Source organism: Geospiza fortis, unplaced genomic scaffold (genome assembly GCF_000277835.1).
Source record: "Geospiza fortis unplaced genomic scaffold, GeoFor_1.0 scaffold185, whole genome shotgun sequence".
Taxonomy (NCBI): domain Eukaryota; kingdom Metazoa; phylum Chordata; class Aves; order Passeriformes; family Thraupidae; genus Geospiza; species Geospiza fortis.
Genome location: NW_005054469.1, coordinates 1,317,197 through 1,343,893, shown reverse-complemented (window position 1 = coordinate 1,343,893; position 26,697 = coordinate 1,317,197). Strand labels below are relative to the sequence as shown.

General features: G+C 40.1%; 1 protein-coding gene across 1 annotated transcript in view; it reads right to left on the bottom strand.

The window, feature by feature from the left end:
• Positions 1 to 26,697, bottom strand: part of MACROD2 (mono-ADP ribosylhydrolase 2) — a gene marked incomplete at its 3' end in the record, with an annotated part of 798,315 nt that overhangs the window by 66,142 nt on the left and 705,476 nt on the right. The window lies entirely within an intron of this gene.

Here is a 26,697-nt window from a genome sequence, read left to right as displayed (position 1 = left end):
TCCATTGCTGCATCCCCATCACACACAGAGGTATTGGGAGACTCTGCCACAGCCTTTGCTTCAGGGCTGAACAGCACTGTGACCACAGGGGAAGAGTGGGAGGCTTAAAAGCCAGGAAATACCTTGGTTACCCCATGGCTATTGCCACAACTCTAAAAACGGAGGCCCTCCAAAGTACCAAAGAGCCACATAAAGTCTCTTCTCCTAATCTACAGAGCCAATGAGAGTGATACCTCAGGAGAATACCACATTCCACATGTTACCAATTTCTATGCTGTATCTGAAACCTGATAGCCAAAAAATATGAAATGATCCCATCAAAAGCTCAATCTCTTCTAAAATACTGAAAGAATTAGCAGCATGAGTGGCCTGTGTAAATCTCCATGCCCATTCATGCCCCACTACACAGTCTGCTGCTAACTGCAGCAAAAGGTAAAATTTGTGACAGTGGTTTACAATAAATCAATTCATTGATCTTTCCACTTTTTAACCAATATTTATCCCCAGACAACTTCAATTAGCCCCGTGAACAAAGTGACACCTGGCAAACAGAACCATAAATGAGCCTTTGATGTTATCACATCCTAAGCCAAAGAACACAGGGGATGTTTATTTTACTAGCTGGTCCACATTCCTAGATATACTTTACAAGGAAAAAAGGCACTATTAACACCTTTGTCTAAGGGATAATTCTGTAGCTGTTAGAAAGTCCCTAGTCCTTTCTTCCACAGAAAGAAAAAGAGCCATAAGGAGGTGTCACCTGAAAAGTCTGCCACTGGAAGAGGTGTGGCAAATATTCTAACATCAAAAAATAACAGAAAATAAGATCAATGCTGAGAGGTTTTAGTTAGCAAATACATAATGAAATGCAAAATTAAAACCCAAAAAAGAAAGAAACAAACAAAACCACAAAAAAAAACACCAACAAACAAAACCCTTCAAAAAACCACAACCCAACAAAAGAATTGCTGAATGAGGAGCATTTGAATTGATGAAAGGCAATGAAGCATGATAGCCAGGGGAGTCCTGGACTCCATCCCTAAATTGTTCCTGGGGAAAACAGTACTTAAGTGTCCATCTCTTTTTGTCTGCAAACTCTCATAACAGGAATTTGGTTGAGTCTGAAGTGAATCACTTAACATTCAAGAGATATAAACTTCCCTAATAGAGTGAAGTAATCCTATAAAATATCACAGTTGTACAAACAAATGAATTATCTGAGTCCTTGGCAGAACATCCAAGGACTGAATTGGGGAGATGAGAGATGGCAGTCCAACACAATGAACTAAAATGTTCTATTGGTATTTCTGAAGTTCTAATGTTCTGACAAACAATGGCCTAGAAGGTCTACAAGTTGGGAGTTGACCTTTGAGGCTTTCACACCAAACACTAAGCAAGCAAAGAGGTGATAAAGCCATGACTCAGGTTTTACAGCGTTTCATCTATGTTGAGCACTCTCAGACTTGCTTCCTAAATCATACATGGCAATTGCTCCCTAGCCAACATTTCATAACATAAAGTCATTTGAAGCAATTTAAAAAAAAACATTGAACTGTTAGAAATTCCTGACCTATATCCAGATTTTTGTCCTTTTTCTGCTTTGTTTGGCCAAGTTCACTCCCAAGGAGCCTGAGACATCAGGGATCCCCATCAGAATCTGAGATGCCCTGGCTAGATTTTGAGTTTTTCCCTCTCAATCAAAACGTACTCTGGCATAGTTTAGCATTAGATTAAGTGTATCTTGCAAGATAATCGTAATGCACTCAATAATTGATAGTATGTTATGCTAAATTTGTTAAAAGAAAAACAAGGAACCAAGGCAGTAAACACCACAATATATATTGAAGGTAAATAAAGAGAATAATTACCAGCATACTCTGCTAGTTATATTCCAAGTTTAATCAACCCAGGGGACAAAGTAACAGACACAGAATTTCACCCACACTTCAGAACCAGAATTTCTCCTCCAGTGCAGCATATTCTGAGAAGTATAACCTTTCTGGCTTTAAAGACTTGAACTTGTTTTTTGAAAGCCCAACTCTCTCTTAGCTTCCAGCTGAAGCAGGGCAGACCAGTCCCTCAGCTGCAGTTAATCGGTGCGGCTCCACCAAAATCAACAAATCTGTGCCGTTTAACACTAGTCTAAGAACTGACCCTGTGTTATTTCCCAGCATACTGTCCTCAGCTGAGACTGCAGATATAATTATTTTGGCTCTGGCATCTGAAATATTTCATCAACAGTGAGTTAATTAGGTTACTGCGGCAGAGTGTTGTAAACTCCCATAATTTTTGATGTTTGCTAAAACAATACATATTCTGCAGCTGAGTAAACATTTCTTTGGGGAACATAATGTAAGAATTGGTTCTCACTCCAGATGTAGATTGCATTTATAGAAATTTGCACTGTGGCTTTGATTTGAATTCTCCCCTCCTTTGGTCTGTGACAACAGAATGCCTGTAGACTCACAGCTGTATCAGTAATGATCCTCCAAACTTCTACAGTGCTTTTCTCTAGTTAGTCCTTTACTCTTTCTCTATTTAGTCCTTTAGTCCTTAGTTAATGAACTAAGCCACAAGGATCCCCCTGGGTCAAGACTTATTCTATTTATTTTACATATGGGAAACATGATGAGAAAGCTGAAGCCATTTGCCAAGTTTGTGTGAGAAACCTAAAGTAAAGCTAGAGAGAAGTGCAATCAATGCCTAAGAAAAGTTCCAGTCTTATTGAACAGGAATGAATGCTTGCAGAATTCAAGCCACATTTTAAAAATATTGTTGGGTAGGCAAGTATAATCCAATAAAAAAGAAAAAGAAATACCATGTCATTTTGCTGAATGATAACTAAATGCTGTGCATATTTATTTGAGAAGTTTTGGAGATTTTTCTCTCCAGGAAATAATTTTCCTCGAAGTATTCAACTTATATATATTGGAATTTCCTTCACGGGGGAAAAAGTATCCCTTACTGCATTCAGCAATAAAATAGCACAAGAAATAATGATTCTGGGTGGAACCCTGGTGGCATTTATTAACAGTATTGGCTCAGATGTGTGACATTTCTGCAAGTGCTGGAAAAACAAAAGGAAGTTTCAATCCTGGCTTCCCTGACTGCAAAGGTAGACAAGTCTTGCACTATTTTCATAATTGTGTTGTCTGTTTTGACATGTTGAAGACCAACAAAAGCATGCTTCACCAATTTCCCTGTAAGAAATAATATTTTGATGCTAAGATTGCATTTTCAAGTTAAACAGTGCAAAAGAATCGCATACAGACCTTTAAGAGAACACTACAGGTCATACAGCTCAAGTCAGACAACGTTTCCAAATAACAATGATTAAGCTGACAACAAGACAAAGAACTGCCCATGGCATTCATGGCTGCAGCTGCAGAATGAAAAGCTGGGGGACCAAACAAGCCTTGACTCTGGCATGGCCCTGACTTCAGAGATGAGTATTACAGTGTTTGAGAATTGCTTCAGAAAAAACAACCCTATCATTAGCCATGCAGGTTTGGGCTCAGCCTTTATAAGGATGGCCAATCAGGAAAATTTCCTCCTTCAGGACAGGGGAAAAAACCATGTCAAACCTGTTTAAAACAGTGGACTTAATTTTGTACATTTAAGGAGCTTTTGGGGGGGATGCAATAGGTGCCTATGTCCAGGTTCTCACAGAACAGAAGAAAGAACAGAAAGAATAGAAGAAAATGACCACAAGAAAGGAGCAATGAGATAAAGCAAAACAGACTTTCTAACAACTATCTTGCTCTGCTATATGTAAAAAAACCCCCACTCTGTAGGGAGTTGAAGTAAAAAAATCATTGAACATTCTAATTAGTAGATAATATTTTCTCTTTAGTGTGGAACTGTCTTTTTTCCTAGCTGATGTTCTCTATTTCCAGTGAAAATACAAAATTTATTGAAAATGAGATTCTGGTCTTGTACATTTTCATATTTCAGAGGTCAATTTGCATACTAATCATGTTCCTCTTCTCTTCCATATTCCACAATAGGAACAAGTACATTCACAAAATATGGTTCAAATTGACAAGGCATAACAGCTTCTATTGAAAATACAAATACATGAGCACTGTCAAGTTACAGCTTAAAGCAGAACTTTCTTCCTGGCAATGTCAATTTGCAAATATGGTAGTCACAGGATTTCTGGAATTCATGGAGCAGACAGGATTCAGAAGAGGAAAAATGTGTAAAGTGGAGAAATAAAGATGCTAGACAACACGTGAAAACAGGGAATGGCACAGTGAGAAAAAGATGGAGAGGAACAAGAAGTGGAGGGATGCATGTTCTATGGAGAGATGAAATGAAGGGGAATGAGATCAGAAACAAGGTTGGTGCTAAGCACAGAAGAAAGTAGCTCAGAGATAAGAGCTATTTTTTGGCTGCTAAATTTTGCTGTTTGGCAGATCCAAATAATTTGCCAACACTGTCTGCTCCATAAATAACTACTTGCAAATGTGTCCTTTCATTTTATGTATTTATTTTTACTAGCTCTTCCACTGGCGATAAACACTGGATAAACACTGGCTTTGCTAATGCTATCTTCTGACCAAAACAAAAAAAAAAAATAAATTTACTCCTTCTTCAGGGATGAACAAAAAGACTAACTGCTCATAAAACACAAAAAAGAAAGCATCACAGGAAAATTCCTGCATGGCTGAAAATAAAAACCTAAAATCACATCAAAATTGGTGGCCCAGAGTAATTTTCAATGAACCACAACTGTTATTTCTCATGCCAGCTGGGAACATAAAGAGACTTTATTAATGCATGATTTCTGCATTTACCTCATATTTCTAACGTGGAATAAATGAGAAACAGACTTAAAGGCCCCATTCCGCAGGATGAAGTAAACAAATGTGTTCTACCATATATGCTTTTCAGAACGAATTAAATTCATGCAGCATTTGTTCAACTTGCTCACAGCAGACAGCTTTCATTCTGTGCAACAGGCTGTGAGAAGAACAGACAATCACTTCTCCCCACCACTGCTGTGTCTCTGCACTGAGCAGCAAAGGAGCTAAGTGGATTTTTAAACAGTAAATACGCGTCTGCCACTGCCACCTGAAAATATAACTTCTATTCAGCACTGTGTTGCCAGGCAAGAACACTGATATCCCAACATTTAACAGCAATTTGAAGCAGGAAGGAAGATGGGAACTTAAAATTCATTCTCACTTCTACCAAAAGTGATGCTGTAAACAGAGCCTTGGGATGCAGTGGCTCTGGAAGGCTGCTGGCTGCACACAGACGCTTCCATCTCATCCTTAACTTTCCTCTCATGCCTTGCTCTCAGAAGGACCAACCCAGGGATTATTAGACCATATACGAGATATTAGCAACACCTAACCAGAAGAGCTTCCACTTCCACTTGACTTTTTTTCTTGGTCCTTTCTAAGTTTAAGACTTAAAAAGAACGCTGATGTTTCCAAACCCAAACTAGTGGGATTTCTTGGTTTTTGGGTTGTTTTTTGTTGTTGGTGGTGGTGGTTTTTGGGTGGGGTTTTGGTTTGGTTTTTTTGTTTGTTTGTTTTGGGTTTCTTTTGTGTTTTTATTTTGGTTTCTTTTTTTAAAAATTTTTGGTTCAAGGGAGAGCACCAGATTCTGTTCCAAATTCAACCCCACAGTTCTGAGGTTGAACAGACAAGAACAAAAGCTGGGTTAAGATCAGGCTGAAGCCTTTGCTTGGAAAAGAACCCAAAGAACCCCTCAGTGTGTTCCTCAGGCCACTTTTAGCAGCCCATAGACCCACTATGGACCAGTGCTGCAGGAAAGCATAGCTCAGAAATGAAACAACTACTTTAAATTAACATCTGAATTGCTTCTGTGAATGAAAGCAGCAGGTTATGCTACATCAACTACATTTTTCTCAACTCAGTCTTTTAAAACATATTTCTATCAGAGACTAAATGATGATGCCAAGCTCTCACTGCAATCAAAAGCAACCACTGCACTTCATATGCACAGAACATCTAGCTATCCATCAGGTAAATAAAAAAATCTCACCATCAGAATGGAGTTTGGATTAAACCTTTAGAAGTGAACTAGCAAATCATTACTATACACATAATTTTGGTATTTTTGCTGAACAGAACTTCCCTATTCCAAAAGGCCCCAAAAAGTCAATAAAGTTGAAGTAAACAATTTAAAAAAATAAACTCATAATCTTACAGCTGGGCCAGCAGCACTATGGCTAAATAATGTCTCTGGAACATTGTTTACTTGAAAAAAGAGGCTAAAAGCACCATTGATGCTCAATTCTTTTCCCATTTGCTGTGATGGATACCTAAAATGTCTTGGTCTATAACAACTGCAAATAAAAGAGTACTCTTACTTCAGCTAAGCTTAAGAATTACTTTAAACTCATAATTTCCCCACTAATTTGTAGTTTACCATGGGATATTAGGAATACACACAATGAATAACATGTTGCTTATATGGCAGTTACTATTATGGGAAAAATGTATAGAAGAATTAATAATTCTGAGAAACAGTGGTGTCTGAAGTTAAATGCATAAGCAGTCTTTACAAAATATATTTTCCAAGCTGTTTTTACGGCAATTTTTACAGTCATGTGGGTATTTTAGAGGCACAAGGACAGATTTCCATAAAGGAATTTTTAATCATCGGATTTACCATGTCTTCATTTTTATGTTTCATATCAGCTTTTAATATCAATGAAATTAATCTGGCTGTACTGGTAAAAGACTGGGTTCATACCCTGGGGGGGGTCTCAATGAGAGTTATTAATTTATTGACATCAATTTATGTTCCAAAGGAGACACACAACATATAATAAACATAATGAAATAAAATAAGACAAAACATTAAACCATGGGTTAGTTCCTCTGTGATAAATATACTCATCATTCTGAATGATTAATGAATTGGATCATACATATAAATCTGTCATTTCTTAAGTGGAATGTCTGTTTAGGTTCCATACATGCTGCATTATGGATAAGGGAAAGGGTTGTGCATCTTGTCCCTCCACACTGTCCAACCTGTGGTTTTCACAGACAGGGTTTGTGATAAAATAAGATACATCCCAAACACAAAAGCAAACAGAAAAGAAAAGCTCCATCTATAAGCACGAATTGCAAGGAACAATAAACACCTATTTAGCAGGCACATCTTAAGGTTACTGAATTCATGTGATAAGCAAATATTTTGAACAATCTTTCATTATCCTGCTGCATATATCCCTCCTAGTCATCAACACTGGCAGGTCCCTAAGAGGGTTTAGCTCATCTGCCCATCACAATTCCAGTATTGTGAAAGTCTAATGCCACTCATTCTGCAATTCATCCCAATCAATACCAGCTCCTTTGCATTTTCCAGGCAGCACTATTAGTCATGGAGGGCAGGAGATGGCATCCTGAAGGTGCACATAACCTTTCGACAGCTAGGTACATTAAAACAATCTGCCCAGCAATGCAATTATATTAGTGAGGTGCTGTCAATCAGAGAACATTTCTATATACAACCTGGGGGCAAGAGGAACAAGGGGGTTTCGGTACAAATTCTGGCTCCTGTTCAGGACAGCACTTTAGCAAACCCCTGAGCTAAGCACTGAGGGTCTTTAAAGCCAGTAGACCATAGGCAAACGCTTAATTACAGAATTAACTCTGTTCAGAATCGAGTCCAAACAGCTCAATCTTGCAGTAAATAAACACCATCAGCTGCCATTATATTGAGAGTTGCTAATGCTTGGTGTTGAGGTAACTGAAAACTTTGGATGTGCACATACCAGCTAGAATCCACGTCTCCAGCATTAAGGAAGAGAGGCAAACATGTGCTAAGGCTGGAGATCAGTTGTTCTTCCTTTAAAACAAATTCAGCACTTTGGAATATGGCACATCTCTTTTTTTATCCCATGAAGAAAGAAAAATTAATAACCTCCCTGTTAAAATTATTTTTGTATATATAGTATATATGTTATTTCTGTAAGCCTACAGAAAGATGAAAAATTCAGACAGAAATCCAAAAAAAGAGGGAAAAAAGTTTAGGATGGCAAAGTACATTTGAAAACATATGCCAGGGTATTCTGTCTAGGGTGACTTCTGCAAGCAAAGTGGATTTTAAGTGTTTTAAGTGAATTCTAATGAAAGACTCCTTTTCAGCCCTACTTTGCTTTTAATAGCATTATTTCTTCCTTATCACCATTCAAGTTTATTAATTACCCATTGCATGCCTAAAAGTATTTTTGGGAAGTGATAATAGCAGCACATTCTGTGATGGAGGGAAGACTCTGCTGGCACTTAGGCACTTGAAATGTGTGAAGTGGTTTGAGGGTGAAGGAACTTGAGCCCTGGGTGAAAGTGTAAGTAGATTTCAGAATATCTGACTAGCAGGATTTAAAGCCACAAGTGTAACAAGTGTATGCTAATGCAGCTGAATGTCAAAACAGAAAGAAGATATGCCACTCTCAAAATGGCAAATTAATTTTTTTAACTACTTGAGACTTTAAGAATGCACATTTGATTGCTCATTAAAGCAATTATCATAGTTTCTTAAGCACATTACACTGCATCTTTGGGGGATTTTCTACCCAAGCCATTCAACTCTCTTTGTTTCCTTTTGAAAAATAACATTTAAATTATTTAATAGATGATTGGTGCAGTCTGGTGACCAAAAGTTCAAAAAACCAAGCAGAACTTCTAATGAATAAATTGTGAAAGCAATTTGAAAATTGTAGGGCTTAAAGAAGAGCACAAGTCTCATCTGAGGAAAAAAAATCTCCTCAAAGAAAAGGAAGGAAGGAAGGAAGGGAGGAAGGGAGGAAGGGAGGGAGGGAGGGAGGGAGGGAGGGAGGGAGGGAGGGAGGGAGGGAGGGAGGGAGGGAGGGAGGGAGGGAGGGAGGGAGGGAGGGAGGGAGGGAGGGAGGGAGGGAGGGAGGGAGGGAGGGAGGGAGGGAGGGAGGGAGGGAGGGAGGGAGGGAGGGAGGGAGGGAGGGAGGGAGGGAGGGAGGGAGGGAGGGAGGGAGGGAGGGAGGGAGGGAGGGAGGGAGGGAGGGAGGGAGGGAGGGAGGGAGGGAGGGAGGGAGGGAGGGAGGGAGGGAGGGAGGGAGGGAGGGAGGGAGGGAGGGAGGGAGGGAGGGAGGGAGGGAGGGAGGGAGGGAGGGAGGGAGGGAGGGAGGGAGGGAGGGAGGGAGGGAGGGAGGGAGGGAGGGAGGGAGGGAGGGAGGGAGGGAGGGAGGGAGGGAGGGAGGGAGGGAGGGAGGGAGGGAGGGAGGGAGGGAGGGAGGGAGGGAGGGAGGGAGGGAGGGAGGGAGGGAGGGAGGGAGGGAGGGAGGGAGGGAGGGAGGGAGGGAGGGAGGGAGGGAGGGAGGGAGGGAGGGAGGGAGGGAGGGAGGGAGGGAGGGAGGGAGGGAGGGAGGGAGGGAGGGAGGGAGGGAGGGAGGGAGGGAGGGAGGGAGGGAGGGAGGGAGGGAGGGAGGGAGGGAGGGAGGGAGGGAGGGAGGGAGGGAGGGAGGGAGGGAGGGAGGGAGGGAGGGAGGGAGGGAGGGAGGGAGGGAGGGAGGGAGGGAGGGAGGGAGGGAGGGAGGGAGGGAGGGAGGGAGGGAGGGAGGGAGGGAGGGAGGGAGGGAGGGAGGGAGGGAGGGAGGGAGGGAGGGAGGGAGGGAGGGAGGGAGGGAGGGAGGGAGGGAGGGAGGGAGGGAGGGAGGGAGGGAGGGAGGGAGGGAGGGAGGGAGGGAGGGAGGGAGGGAGGGAGGGAGGGAGGGAGGGAGGGAGGGAGGAAGGGAGGAAGGGCGGAAGGGAGGAAGGGAGGAAGGAAGGAAGGAAGGAAGGGTTTTTGTACAAAACCCTTAACCTTCAAAGCTCAAATGTTTCTTGCTGACAGTTTTTGTACATTAGAGGGCCAAAAATTTAGTGCACAAGAAATAGGCCTAGATATCTACTTTTTTATGAGTATGAGAATGTCTTTCCCTCCTTCTTCACACATACTGATTATGCCATAAGTGCATTAAACCTGTAAGAAGTCTCTACCCTTGTTTTAAAAAATATTTAAGAATTTTTCCTATAAAAATAGTGACACTAATGAATTATATACCCAGTTCTTCACGCCTGACCCATAGACAAGTCAAAGAAAAGGTAAGGAACAAGGGAAAGCAGCCTGAGGATACTAATTTACAGAAGATGGTATATATCTGTTTTGTCTCATGGACTTCTTGTTAATGATTTACCAATAGCAATGAGGCCAGCAAGGGTCCTTCCTTTTACACACAAAAATTAGCTCTCAAATTACTGGAAAGTTTCAAAGGAGAAGAAACTTTTGCAATATGTTTATGTTTTCCTCCTAAAAACACAGAATTACTTTTCCACAGAATTGTACTATCTTGAGTACTCCTCTGAAATTCAGCCAAGGTGCTGAAATAGCTTTCTTAGTCAATTAAAGGGTACAATTTCTCAAAAAATGGCATTCACACAGATGGCAAGAAATAAGGCATTTGCTTTTAGACTCCTAGTTTTTCAGCCATCTGAAGTACTACAAACTTGGATTTACAAAGAGTAAGACACTCAGCTTTTCCTAAATATTTCCCAAGGACATATAAAGCAGGCAGTAGTATTGTTATGTTACCTGTCAAGTCCTTTGCAATGAAAAAGTTTAGTGTTTCCTCTGTTGTACAAACAAAGATTACACCAAAAATGTTTTCTCACATATATCTTCTTCAAGAATATGTGTAATATGTATATTTTTATTTTTGTGATCCTACAGATTTTTAAGTTGCACAGAAATTAGAGGAAATCAGGTGCTATCTCCACTCCTGTAAGCTGACATACAGCCACATGCTGAGTATGAATCCAGTGGTCTACAATATTTTCCTTAGCCCTTATTCTCAACAGGCCTGTATGGATACAGCTGCAGGCAGATTTGTAGTAGCTAAAGATTTATTGCTTACAAATTAATATTTCCATTGTTTCTTCAGTTTTTACTACATTATGACTTTTATGGTGGAAAACAAATCACCATCTAATTAAGTTTAAAGACTGAAGTCACCTATTCTAGCACTGTCACTACTACACCCAGAATGACATCATCACTTTAGTAAGAGTGTTATGTGAACTCTTCAATGTAATTATTTGTCTACACCCAGAATGACATCATCACTTTATTAGTAAGAGTATTATGTCAACTCTTCAAAGTAATTATTTGAAACTATTAATGTGAATAAAGCTTTTCTATGTGCATGTATAGAATATCCAGGATAGATATAGACATCCAGGTTGGCTCATCCCTTTGCTGTTGACAAGATGAGACACAGACACCACAGGCCCCCAGTTTGCACCATAATGGCACTGAGTCCCCATTCTCCTTGTTTCTGCGTTTCTGCTCTGATGCCTGTGAAACAGCCATGAGCATCAGCCTTTCATAAGCCTCCCCACTATTTGACTTTGTGTCTTGCAGGAGTTGTTTACTGTTGTTGGTCTGCTCACTGTTGGTAGCAGTATTGCCTCAAGTCTCCCCATTTGCCTCCCAGCCCTGCCCCACAGCACTCCCCACAGCCAGCCCCGAGCGAATGGCAGTGAGGAACTGATCCATCACGACACGGACACAGCCAAAAACTGTGCTTTCTCAGCTGTCAGGCATGCAAAGAGTCTGTCACTGTGCTGGCCAAATGGGTTTTCCCTTTGTCTGCAAAGGTGAGCTTTCATCAAAAGCAGAGACCTTCTGTGAGGTATTCCCTGAAGACTGCTGGCTCCAGCCCCAGCTGCAAGCAGCAAGGCATCTACACTCTTTTGCTGGGTAATATGTACAGTCTGGGCAGCTGGCTTTGAAGGAATAAAGAAAACTTGCCTAGCTACAATCTGGCTTTTTCTTTCTTTATGGCATGCACTGTACAGCAACAGCAGTTTTCATGACCAGCTGCCCTCAGTCAGAGCTTAAACCTTTGCGGATACCAGCAAATCTTCCATCTCACTTCCACGGGAACTGCAGCAGCCAGCAAAGCTACTGAAGCTTTTTACACTTTTCCTGACATTAACTTATGAACACCACCAGAAACTGCAAGTGTGTATTTCTGCAGGATGCTGCACCTCTACTGCCATAGCACAGCCAGTTCCCACACGGAGCTCTGATACTGACCAGACACACAGCAGGCAGTGGGTCAGAAATAGCCCCAGTTTGTTGTCTCCTTTGCCTCTGTGCACTCATTTCCTTTTCCCAGCTCTTTAAATTCAAGCAAGGGATTGAAACTTCAGGTGACTGTCAAACAACTATTACTGTATGTCACGATATTGATTCACTAATGTTCCTCCTCATTTACCCAAAGCTCCTGCTTTGGATAAATGAGGCAGGCTACCCACAGCTGCCCAACACAAACTCCTAACTCTTTCAAAGCATAGTCTTGCAATGACTGTAAAATACACTATGTTTTGCAGGTGCTGTTCATTCATGGGAAAGTGTCCTACAACCCTTCTTGCTTGGAGGAACTTGTATTTTAGAAGCAGGGAATAATCAAAAGTGGTGTTGCCTTGTTATTGCTCTTTGGGGGTTTTTTTGCTGGTACCTGGGTTTGCCTTCTGTATGCTAAAATCAAGCTGTAGAGGAAGTCACAGCACTTCACAGGCATCTTTACTCTCCTGGACATGAATACACACTAATAGCTTAAAAACTCTCAGATCCTAGATAAACCTGAGCCCTTGGAGCATCCTTCTGTGCTTTTACCTACAGTCTCTAATGCAGCTGAAATCTGCCTCAAAGCAGGTCCAATACCTCTCCAAAATAAACACTTTCATGCTGCCTCAAAGCAGATACAACACCTCTCCAGAACAACACATTCATGCTGCTTTTAAAAGTGGATTATGTGAATTTGGGAACAGGCTGGTGGTGATGGGATGGTGGGTGTGGGAGCCAAGCTCCTTCCCAGGGACTGGAGTTGACCCAGGCTGTGCTTCACAGAAGTTAGTTCTGTTACAACTGCACATCAAGAAATGGAAAGTAACAAAAGCATATTAAAAAAATGAGGAAAAGGTCGCATCTGCACCAATTCAAGTTTTCCATAATGGTGGCCTCAGTTAACAGTCCCAGGATGGTCACACACAGAGATACAGAACTTGTCAGGTCACAAAGCAGGTTTAAAATGCCTGGGGATGGCCAAATCATACATTTGAACCCAGCAGGGCTGCCTCATGCCTCCAGCTCTCTAGGAAAAGCCAGTTGCAGAGAGTGTGCTTTAGGGCATGGGGTCTCATCTTGTTCCTTTAGCCCTGCATGCTCTAACGAGGAGAAATTCTGATTCCTTTTCTCCTGGGTAACTCAAATGAAGATGAAGAGGGATGAGGGGAATACATATGTATTATTACCAATCTCTATTTAGGACTAAGGAGATAAGTAAATCTGAAGGTTTTATGCATCTTTAAAGCCAACAGTGGTCTTTTAAACATAGTTACAACATACCTATACATCACCTCTCTCTTAATTCATCTGAATCATTAGTGTCACAATGAAGAAAACAGTCTTACTTCCTAGGTAATTACCGTATGTCTATTAAAATAAATTAAGTCTCTATTGAAAAGGCTTGTTTGTTCCATATCCATCCTGCTAATGTGTATCTTTTCCTTCATTATATCTGGTAAACTGTCAAGCCTGCTATGTTGGGGAAATCAATAATTAAAGAGCTTTACAGTAATTACTTCAATAACACACATTCTTGCCACTTAAAATACAAATTAAATCCACTAAATTAAAATTTACACTGTCAACAGACAAAGATGGGAATGTCAAGCACTAGCCCTCAAAGAGTTTCTACGCTGCTCAGAAAGTCATTACGTGGAGCAACAAGTCTCCTGCAGAATATTTTACAGAGTATTTTATTTGCTCATTGGTGTTTATTGTCCGTGTGTTTCAGGATATGAGATGTGTGTCAATAACAGAACCACAGCAAGCAAGGAAAGCACTGTGCTCTTCTCATGCAGCACAAATAAATTAGTGGCATTTGCAAGCAATTTCAGTGTAACTGACCTCCCTGCATGGGATCCAGTACTTACAGCAAATGCCTACATGGACACATATACAATATGAATACAGTTTTGAATACACACATACAAATAAATACTTTCATGTATTTATTTTTAAGCATATATTCATTGTTTTGATAACATTCATATTCATATGCATAGCAGGCCTTTTTCTTATTTCAGAAGGGTTCTTTTAAAATGAACTGAATGCCAGTAATTTCATTATTTTATAATCTGAAAATTAATATTTTGGTGTATTCTAATTAAAAAAAACCAATGTGTATAAACAAGTGTAGATGGGGACATGCAGGCATGTTCACCCCAAATTACATGAAATGCTTAAATTGAAATAGCTAACTTTACATTATTAATCCCCTAATTATAGGGGAGACTGATGACAAATTTTCAATAACATGGGTTTCATGAGAGTTGCACAGCTAAAATAAGGGAGCCTGTCCTCTCACACTCACCTGTCACATTCATATTTTCTGGAAAAATCCCTTTGCCCAGGATTTTGCTCCTGGGAAGCTGAGAAGCCTCAGAGAAAAAATGAAAACAATAATTATCTGATTTGCTCCTCCTGTGTTTTGCTGCTTTGGAATGTGTTTGGAGATTGTTTCATTGGTTTCATGTGCATTGTTTTGACTCTTTGGCCAATTGGTGCCAAGCTGTGTCGGGGCTCTGGAAAGAGTCACAAGTTTTCATTATTATCTTTTTAGCATTCTGTAAGTATCCTTTCTGTATTTTTTAGTATAGTTTAGTATAGCATTCTTTAACATAATATAGTATCATAAAATGATAAATTAGACTTCTGAGAACATGGAGTCAGATTCATCATTCCTTCTTGCCACGGGGGACCCTGCAAATACAATACTCATCCCAAATGCTTCCCTACTCTTAAGTCACTTTCACCCTGACACAACCTCATGGTACAACTGATTTGGGATCAGAAGGGCTAATTTTCCTTCTTATCATTGCCATTCACCATTTCCCCAGGGCTGGAGTAAGGATGGAATCACCATCCCTGGAAGTGATCAAAAGGCATGTGGATGTGGAATTTGGGGATGTGGTTTAGTGCTGAACACTGTGGTGCTGGGTTAATGACTGCACCCAATGGTCTTAGAGGCCTTTTCTACCCTGTAGGATTCTGTGAGGGTGGGGCAGGAGGCAGGAATGAGTGTCAAATTACGGCTTTGCTGGGTGGCAGAGAAAGAAATCATAACCTGACAATCATAAATCTGAGATATCTGGAAGTCTTGCTGAAGGACCAGCTCCAGCATTGTGTTTTCCTTTAGGCCAAATTCTCTATCTAGGCAGTAATTTTAATGGCTTAGGCATATCTCTTGAGATACGAACATTTCTTATTTTAGCTTCTTATTTTAGAATAACCAATGTTTTCATCTTGCCTATCTCAGGCAAAACAGGTTGTTTTTTTCTAGAAGGGAAAAAAATAAGCAATCCTAAACCCCTCTGAAGTCATGGCATAGGCAAAAAATCCTGAAATTACTTTAAAAAAAAGAAATAATCTGACATGAATATGCTATATTCCAAGCTAGTCTCATTTTAAGTATCACTTCTTCATAGTTTGTAACAGGTGTCTGTGCCCCACAGGTGGAATTTACCAGCAAATCCCAATTTTCCAATTGTGCTGCAGTATATATCAACATGATCTTGATTTTCCTATTATCATATGCATAGAACAATTTTCTTTATTGGACATCACTAGTCAGGCTTAAGTGATGTAGCAGTGACTTCAAGATCCCTGTTTAAAGCCATGCTCCTCTCTGGGAACTTTGTGATGTGCTCCTACAATGAACTGGAGATCAGGGCTCACAGAGTTATTTAGGCTTTTCTCTCATTTATATAAAAGATGAGATTCTCTCTTATTTTTTCATTCAGCTAAGCCCCTGATATTCCATCTCTACTGAGATAATCATTTGACATTTCACAAAAATATCACAGTATTCTTCCTTACAAAATAAGCCTTGCTCATGGCTTAGGTAAAGGAAATTGATGTACTGGACCAGTGCCACTGAAAGACTAAAACCTGCAGCCCAGGAACCTTTTTGGGAGGCAACCCCAACTCCTTCTAGTCTTATTGACATGACTCCTGGTCTTATTGACTGTATTTCACCACCAGTGACTGAGTTAATTTCAAAGCCACTGGTTTACACAGGCACATAGAGAATCATTTTAGATGTTGACATGAAAAAGCTTTAGGTGAGATTGAGTGGGACACAGAGGGAGCAGGTAGAGCTGCTGTCCTATCAAAGATGCAACAAACAATTTGGGTTGAAATGGATTTTCAAGACCATCTCATTCCCACCCCCTTGCCATGGGCAATGACACATTCCACTAGACCAGGCTGCTCAGAGCACCATCCAACCGAGCCTTGAACACTTCCAGGGATGGGGGAACCTGTGCCAGTGCCTCCTTCCCAATAAGGGATCTCCAGCCCATGCCAATGCCTCCTTCCCAATAAGGGATTTCCCAACAAGGGATTTGCAACCCGTGCCAATGCCTCCTTCCCGATAAGGGATTTCTTTCTAATACCCAAACCAAAACTCTTCCAGTTTGAAGCCATCTTGCCTCTGCCTCTACACTGGCTATCCTGTGTGTTTCTATTTTCACTCTGGGCTGGGCTGCTGCTCACACTTAAGAAGTGTGTTTTGACAGCAGGGAAGTGATTCCATGGAAGAGCCTGAGTGCAATCTCTGCTGTCATTGAACCTGAAGGCAGTGCTCTACATTGAGGTGAGTGAACTTGAGAGGAGGGCATTCCACATGCTCCATGTACTTTCAATATCACACAGGTCAGGAAAGGCTAAGAGGTGTGGAAGAGACTGGAGTGGGAGTAAAGTGGAATCACATGGAGAAAGGGGGAAAACAGCAGCAAAAAATCAGCTGTGAAAAAAGCTGCATCCACTGATGCTTAACATAGCTATCACACAGAGCACTGCTCCTGTATTTTTTATAATACATATCTTTTTTTTTTTTGCTTTGTATGCTTCTATTTATATTTAACAAGACCTTTTATTCACCCTCTCTGCACCCAAATAATACAAATAAAAAACCAGAAAGCAAGCCCCACTAAGCTAACACTTATACACTTCTGAAGGTGGCATAAAGAGAGCAGCACCATCGTGGTCTCTTGACCTACATGGGAAGCACTGCTACAGCTGAGGCAGCACTGAAAAAGAGATAAAATGCTTTCCCTTGAAGCAGCTGTGAAATAATGCAGACTCTGCTGTGTGCTAAGTGTACAGCTACTGCTGCTCTGGCAAACGCTGGAGTGCCTTTCCCCCATGCATTGCTTCAGGAAATAAAAACTTAAAAATCCAAGAAAACACTTGAAATAGAGCTGAAGTTGACTTTTTTCTGCCTTTTCAGTTTTGATGCTAGATATGTGTTTGACATCTCCCTTGACTACATCTGTGTTCCTCTAATTCATTATTCTCACCCAGATTTTAAACTAGGTGAATGTTATTAATTAAGTGGATATGGCAGCAGCTTCTGAACTGATGCCCTGCTTGTATTACATCTGGGAAATGGGATTGTATCAGCCTTCAAAAAATATAAATAGTGTGTGAGATTTGCAAGTTATGAATTATCCTTGCCTACTGAATTAACAACAGATAAATGAAGTGTTCCCTTTTCATCATATTCTTCCAAAACTCCAAGAAAAGAAAAGGAAAAAAAAAGACTGCCAAGCTGCTCTATTTTCAAAACAAAGCTGTACTTTCTGGATGTCTGATATTTCTGTCGCATCATGCTACTTGTAAGCTAGCTGTCATTTTTGGTCATGCTCTCCCCAGACTGGAATCTCCTCTGCCCTCTCTGCTTACTCTCCACAGAATGGTCATTACTTTAGGAGGGTGAGATATCGACTTTAATGTTTTTAAGTTAATATTTCTGGCGGAAACAGGTAAAAACAAGAATTGTATCTCATTAGCTAATTACTACAGAGCTGGGAATAAACACAGGTTTGTCCATTTCTCCACTTTGTACTGAAATCTCAACCACTATCACTGAATGCTAGAGACTACAATGTACCTCCTCTTTTTGGCTGAAAAGAACTTTTCCCAGCAGTTTCTAAAAATACTATGAAAACTACACCAAAAATGAATACACCTTGAGATATGCAGCATAGCAGTGAATGTGAATCTTCTTAGAAAAATACATTTCCAGATTTTCTGTGAACTTATTTAGGGTATGGACTTTCCAGGTGTGACATCAAAAACTAAATATAAATAGTTATTAAACATTGTGATCATGCTGCAAGACATAACAAATACAAATACCTGACATGACATGCTCTCAGTTTTTATATTGGTAAAGAAAATATTAATTTTTTTATTACATCATGTTGCTTATTTCAGTTCCAAAAAAAAGAATAATGGATGTTCACAGAGGCACACCAAATTTATACATTTTCAGATCCTGAGCTGCTGGTTAGGGCAGGTTCCCAATAAAGGGGATTTGTGGGGTGATAGCCTCTCCAGCCATAACATACAGCTGTAAAGACTAATGAAAGAAATTCTTAGTTCAAACCAGCTCTTAAAAGTAATGGTTATAAAAAATGCAACCTTGCTTTTTTACCACTATTAAGTGGTCCCTTCAAGCAGTGAGATGGAGCTGTGATTTTTGCTAATTAAGATATCATTATTACCCTATGCATACTGCTCAAAGGAGCTTGAGAATGTTAAGGTCTCTGAAGAGAATGCCTTACTCCCTCTACCTACTTATTTTTTATATCTGCCTACATACCTTTTATATCACCAGTAAACATTCAGGATTCATTCAGTCCGAGCGAGCAGCAGGCTTTCACTGACTGTCCAATTTTTATAGTTAGGTGAATATTTGGGTAATAGAGTTTTTCTGAAGCCTAATTAGAATGCAAATAAATGATAATATGACATGCAATCATTTTCAGTGTCTGATAGCATAATAGTAAGGACCCATTTTAATGCTATGCCAACTCCATAATCCCCAAAATTAAATACATTGAAATGCATACCTCTTCTATTATATTTAGTTAGTAACTTGCTAATATTATTCATCTGTTCCAGTATTTTCCTAAAATCCTCTGCTTGGAACAGGATATTATTTTATGATTGAAAAATCAGCAGAAATAAAATGAGCAGCTGTTAACCTCAGCAATCACAGACCACATGCAACTGTAAATGCATAAAGCACTCATTTTTCAAAAACAGCATTTTTTTCCTCTCCATTTGTTGAAATTCAAGTTTGGATACACCAAGATGTTGCCAATTAATCTAACACACACAGCAGAATGATCACTTAGCTCTAAGCAAATTGTTCATATTGCACATTACATCCCTGTTCATATTTACTTTACAGCTTTACATTTGGACATAGCCAATAACCTCCTTGGTGGTGCTAACTGCTCTAATATTTATAAATCTAGACCAAGCAGGATGGACTGCAGTGAGCATCCACAGAACCACTGAAACACTACCAGGCTTCACACTTCTCCTATCAAATCTCTGCCAAGAATGTTACTTCCAAATGTTGTTTATTGAAGGATTATCCATTGTCAGAGTCACTGCCATGTAAGTCATTCTAAAATAACTACTTGCCTCTCATTTTAAAGAGTGAATAAAAAAATAATAAAAATTGCTGATGAGAAACTAAAATACAAAGTGGAAAATGGATTCACAAAAGAGGAGGGGGGAGGCAGATCTGTCAGGATAGCAGCTGGGAGAAGGGGGCTGGCTCTGCTTAAAAGGGTAAGCCCTCCATGGGTAAATGTAAACTGGGAGAGGAGAAAACCTGCTTACACAGACTGGTATCATTAAAACTGGATGAAAAATATGAGGCTGGAGAACAAGACTAGGATTCCATCTGGGTACAAAGACCATGAGGAGAGTTGGGAGCCTCATTAGCAGAGACTTGGCTTCTTTAGGAATCAGGAAGAACAGTGGGACAGGAATCATTCGGCGACACCAAAAATGACCAGGTCAGGGGACTGGGCAAAAAATGAAATAACCAAAAATAACCAGGTTAGGGGACTGGGCAGTTTCTCCTACAGCGTGCCTGGAGGAGGAGTCATTGTGGCATTTGGCTGTGCTGTCTTCCAGCAAACATCCCCAAAAGGCTCCGTGGTGCCTCTCAGGGACAGCAACTTCTGCCACCAGCTCCTCTCCCAGCCAAGGACACAGGGCCCTGATGAGTAGCAAAAGACATCAAGCGGATGCCTCATCACAATTTCTTCCTTCAAATCATAGGCAGCTGCAATTCAAGACTTACACAAAAGAACACCAGGAAGGCTGTCACTGCTAAGAAGTTAAGAAATACATGAAATGAATGGCTCATAAAACTTCCCTCCTCCATACACAGATGTCGTGGCAACCCAGAACAGCCACACACGGCAACAGGATTCATATTGGAAAAACACTTTCAAAATTACCATTTCTTAATTTCTGACTATTTTCCAACCAGAAAAAAAAAATGCTTCTTTAAACATTTTGTGCCATTTTTATGTTCTTTACTAGGAGTCTTCTGAATGCCATAATTACAGTGAGGCACATGCAACATCTCATTCTTTGTACCTGCTCTCAGAGGAACAGTATTGAAATTGAATCTCCTTACGATCATCAATCTTTTTGTTCAATGTATGTAATCTTTTCTAATATGAACTTATATGTAGGTCTTGCAGCACAAAATTCCTTCAGGCACACACTAAAGCTTTTTCCTCCTGGACTAAATTGTTGGAATGAGCTGCTTTGAAAGCTGTCACCATGACATAAAACACTCTATCTGCCTCTTCCTTCACTGCCAGTGGGCAATATTATTTCAGAAGCAATCTAGTTCTAGGCACTAATGTTGCCCACAGTAAAAAAAAAAAAAAAAAAAAAAAAAGCTACAAAGCCAAAAGGTAATCTTTTCAAAACATACATTTTAAGCATCCCATAAGGTCTAACCATCTGTACAATGTCATATAAAAATAAATAGGAATATTTCCACACTACACATTAAGTAGCTGGTGGAAGCAGAGGAGAAACAGTCGCAGAACAGTTACAGCATCTTGCAAGAGTTGCAGAGGGTTTTTCCAGACTCTTGGCAAAAATTCCCCCTACTGACCCAGCTATGATGGGCACACATGTCCATGGCCTCACAGAAATTGTATCTCAACCCTGTGAGATGATCTAATGGCACTTCAGAGACTTTGACCTCGATCATCAATGCATTAAGGGATCATTTAATTTCAGGTGGCACTCATCCTCAAATAAGAAAAATAATTTTAAGTCAATTCAATGCTTCTCTGAAAGTAACTGCTTTGTACATTTGCTCCACTTTTTGTGAAAAAGATTCTCCTGAGAGCAGAGTCAACTCTAACCAGCCACGGAGCACTGACCACTCCACCACCTTAGGGGAGGAACTGCTCATCATCTCCTGATCTCATTCTTTGTTCTCTGGACTCCCAAACCAGAACAGAGCAGCCCTGGCACTTCAAGCTATTCCCTTTTTTCCCAGCACACTATTAAAATTATGAGGCTATGGCATACAGGGCCATCTGAAGGAAAGCTATGATTAGCGAATTTTCAGTTATCAACAGTGAATTTTTGAACACAAAGACTTTTTTCCCCAGAGAAAATGAACAAAGGAAGAATATAAGCACAACCAAATAATACATATTACCATTCATTTTCCAGCCTTAATGACTCTGTGATTCTATATTTTCTCAGTAACTTCTACAGATGGATCTTTAACCAGAGCATCTGAAATGGCAAATCACAACTGAACTTTGAGAGTACTCTTCCTTTATGATAATATACCTATCTTTGACCTTTTGCTTCTCAATATAATATCTGCCTGCAAGTCCACAGAAACAACTTTAAAAGCCAGTAATATCTTGATCCTGCTTTAATCAAATGTCTACTGCAATTGAAAGGAAAGTCAGAAGTAGATGAAAACCTATTTTCACTAATGCAATAAAAATAATTCCATAAACATATTAACGATTTCCTGCCTCACTCTTTATTTTATTTTCTCTCCATTATATTCATTTAGGAAGATAATGTTACCATTTGTTATTCTGTCTAATCTTTGTTAAGCATCCAGGCTAGGAGCAAGAGAAATGAGATTGTTGGCATTTAGACAAAAAGGCAGATACTGTGGGATATAATTTGGGTATAACAAATTATTAGGCAGGTATGTACCTGTAATTGGCACTTAGTTCTGCAGGTTTATTACAAATATGGTACACATTTAATGGGTCCACAATGTGCTTCCAGCTATTACTTGAGAAAGTAAATACTACTCAGGCAAATTCAACAGGATTCAGGGCAAATCCTCAATGATGAAAGCTTTCAGAAGCCAGTGCTGCACGAGCTGGGATTGATCAATATGTTCAGTGTAATTTATGGGGTTTGTTTGTTTATTTTTGATTGGTGTTTGTTTTGATTGGTGTTTGTTTGTTTGTTTGAACTTTATTACTTCAAATTAAATTCATCTCTAATTTCATTGTAGAATGTGGAGACAAACCATTAAACCACCACGATTTCAAATAAACCCTAATTATGTACAAATGCAAATGCATCAACAGGGCTTGGACATGCAATTAGATAGCTAATTATTATTTAAAAAAAGACTACTCCAGATTGCTATACACACTGTCAGGTTCTGCATTCACAAAACATAGTATCGTGTTAAGTAGCCAGGGTACAAGTTTCTGCTATTTTTTCTGGGGATATAAGTGATGGATGGAGTCACCAAGGGGACTGATAAGAGCCTGCCACAGGAGGAGGTGCTGATGTTCATCTCATGCTTTCCTGGCTTACAAGAGAAACTGCAGGACCGGGAGGGTGGTTAGAAACATTCCTAAGTTGTGGCTTCCTCCTGGGTGCTGACAGCTGAACCTGTGCTGCCATGGAAGCAACAGAGAGATCCTAAGAACTGGGCAAGAAGAACATTTACCTGTTCCACCATTTCTGTATTCTCTTAGCTGAGGGATTTTGAATGAGGAGCTCCACTAAAATGAATGTATTTTATAGTACTGCTTGTCTACAAAGAAACTTCTCCATGACATCTTTCCTGTGTAAGTCTTATTCAAGTCTGTCCATAATCCTTTGAAAGCCTGATGTCTCTTATAAACACAGAGGCACCGCTCCAACAACCACCCAAGAGGAGCAGAGCTGGGAGAAAGGGAAACCAAAGTGCTCCAGTAAAAATTTCCATCCCTAGGCTGCTAAAGGAGCACAGAACTCACACAAAGAAAATGAAGAAGAAACCTTCTCTGCACAAGCCACCAATCAGTAGAATCCAATTAGACCAAGATCATGATAAAAACAGATTGGCCAAAAAAAAGATGTGGAAGAAGCAGGAACTTGCTAATTACACACCTCATGAGCTTCTCACTTGCTGATGTGAAGGAGATCTTAATTCTCCTAGAAAAACCACCAGATTTTTATAAAAAGCTGTGTTTATATTTTTTAAAAGCATTTTCTGTTGATAATATCTCCATGTTTCCAGATATTTTGGAGACCTTACCATGGCTCTGGTAGCATTTAAGAGAATTCAACATAAATCTATCTGACATAAGTAATATTTTCGTACCAGGATTTTGCCACGTAATATTTCCAGCTGCATTCTTTTGGAAATGCTATTACTGCTTATAGAAATGCAAAACAAATCTGTCATTCACCTTTTTTCCCACTGTACCAAACACACAAAAAGAATAAAAAGACTGAAAGTATTTCACAGCATTCCTGATTCCCTTTGCCTAAAAGGAGCTAAAACAGTTTTCCAGAACAGCCCATGAATCAAGCATCCTAAGAAATGCAGATGGCAGCACTGCTTGGCATGTATTCATCCACACCAGCCAAGTCCCCTGATGGACCACTCCATTCAGTGGTGCGAGATTGATTCAGCGGAAGGATTCAGCTCATTCCTGGAGTTACACACTAAAAAGGGCAATAACAGCAAAGAGCATGAGCAGAGATGGGGGTAGGAGAAGACAGGAGCCAGATGAGCCTTGGTTTAAGAGTAAATTTAGCTCAGCAATTTTGGGCAGCTGTGGCACAACTGGATTTGTTGTAACTACTTTTAGATGCCATGTGAGCAGTGTAAGTGCACTCAGGATAGGGAAGGCCAACGCTGTTACATGGCCTGGGTGGCACCCCGTGTACCTGACCCAGCTTCTGCCCTCTGGGATGTTTTTAAAAAGCACTCTCTGGATTCTCTTTGCATATACAACCCCCTCACAACTCGTGTGCCTTTTTTAGGCTGTGCTTTGAAGCAGCTGCTCGAAACAAATATCCTACTATGTGAGCAGGCCTGCTGTAAGTAAGGACACCATGCCTAAGGTGAAGTAACCACAGGGATGAAAGGATTGAAGCACTTTGTCTTTAATCACCACTTCCTTTTTTTTTTTTTCCAGGTATACAGTACCATGGTTACTCTACCATCTACCATCTCAGATATTCTTCCTCTCAACAGCTCCACCTCCCCCTTTTTCTCACTCACATACATCCACATGATTTCTGTTTTCACAAAGCTTAACTTGGCTATAAGAATAACTTCTTGTTCTTATTCCAATACTCTGGGGACTTGTAGGATTTTTTTGTTTTTCAACAAAGGACCAAAGTCAAGCCATACCAACTGCAGACATCAAAAACATTGACTAGGAAAATGCTTATAGTCAGGAGCCACAAGGAAAAAAATCCTCAAGTTGCTTAAACATTATACAGACTAGATATATACCCTGTATACCCAGTGTCCTACTCCTGCTGATATCTTTGATTGTTTAGGCAACAGTCTATGTCAAAATCCATTTAAATAATACCCTAACTGGCACAACAGCCTTCTCTCATTTAGTAGATTCAATCACCGCTTGCTGATGGAAGGCAGAAATCCCAGCTAAAAGATGACATTTACAGTACATTTCTCCCATGACTGAAATGTTTTTATCACTCACGATCTTTTGGACAGGATTCCATATCTTGCTCAATGTATCATGAAAAAAGAAAACAAACATGAGGCAGCAGCAACAGCTTTGTCACATCTTTACTGAACTCATTAATCAATATTTGCACTGTCAGTGAACCAAAAACTAGGCTGGACAGCAAAAAACCCAGAACAGTGCCTGCAGCCTTGGGTCTTTTTTCCCCTCCAACACAAATAATGTGCCTGCATTTCATATTGCTAAAAGTCACATCCATTATTCAATTATTCAAAATACTTCAGTGTAATTCATATTTTATGAGCCCAGAGTAAAACCAGGTTAATTGGTTTGTGTCAGATTATAAATTTAATCTGGATAGTCAAAGCACTCAGGTCAGATTAGCCGTATTTCATTATTTTCTCAGAAAAAATCCATTACATTGAAAAGTCCTCATCATGTACAGCTGAAAAACATGGGAAAACTGTCATTAAATGAATGAAAACACTTTCAAATAATAAGACCCATCCAATCTTTGTTGCATGAGGAAAAAAACATATATAATCAAAAGCAATAAAAGAGTTTCACATATCTTTTTTCCCACCAAACCAAAAAAAAAAAAAAAACCAACTTCAAAATATCTGGGAAACACTCGTTTATACCAGAAAACATTAATTTTCAGAGTTCTTTGGGGTTATATATATTTCTGTAAGGGAGAGATTATCTGAACTAATTTATTTCCCTGTATATTCTGTGTGCTGAATGGAGGAGGAAGGAGATGTGGTAGGTTTTTGCAGTGAGAAACATATGCTTGAGGAATTCCCTCTGATGTGTTTATCTGATGTGTTATTGACAACATTAACTAATGACTATTCATTACATCAAGTGAACATCTTCACAGCTTGCTCCCCGGACTGCTGAAAAGAGCAACAAAGCCATGAGGAAGCATCTGACAATCCTGCAAGGATGGATACCCTGTGGCAGGACATTTCCTACCTCAGCCCCCCAGGCAGCTGGGGCCTATGGATGAGATAACCCAGCAGACAGATGCCCAACAGAGGGGTTATCTCTGCTGCCAAGAGGGCGAGACCCCCAGCAAAGAATAAACATCTTGGTCTGGAGGGTGAGATGTACAGAGAGATAAAAATGAGATATCATTGACTGAAATACACTGCTTTACTCTATAAAAGCTACACAAACTCTCACAGACAGAAGCCTCCTGCACATTCCCTGGAAGTTTGGATGGATCTCTGTGGATACTTGTCACAGACATGTTTTATGAAAAATCCTTTCCTTAGGATTTTTTTCTCCCGAGAAGCTGAGAGGCCTCAGGAAAAAAATGTAAACAATGATTATCTGCTGCTGTGGAATGCAACAGGTGGATCTGTGATTGGTCTCATGTGGTTGTTTCCAATTAATGGCCAATCACAGTCCAGCTGTCTCGGACTCTGGTCAGTCACAAGATTTTATTATCATTCCATTCCTTTCCTTTCAAGCCTTCTGACAAAATCCTTTCTTCTATAATTTTAGTATAGTTTTAATATAATATATATCATAAAATAATAAATCAGCCTTCAGAAGCATGGAGTCAGATCCTCATCTCTTCCCTCTTCCTGGGACCCCTGTGATCACCCCCACAGATCCTCTTCTGGAAATTGAGAGGACCATCTGTATGCCCCATGAGAAACTGGATGGTAAGATACATTGAACCCTAACCCATACCATTTCTTGGCTAGCTGTACCTCACACGTGCACTGAATTGTTTACCTACTAGCAGTGTTTCTTTCGTTTATCCTGTGTACTAAGTAATCTTTTAAAGTCT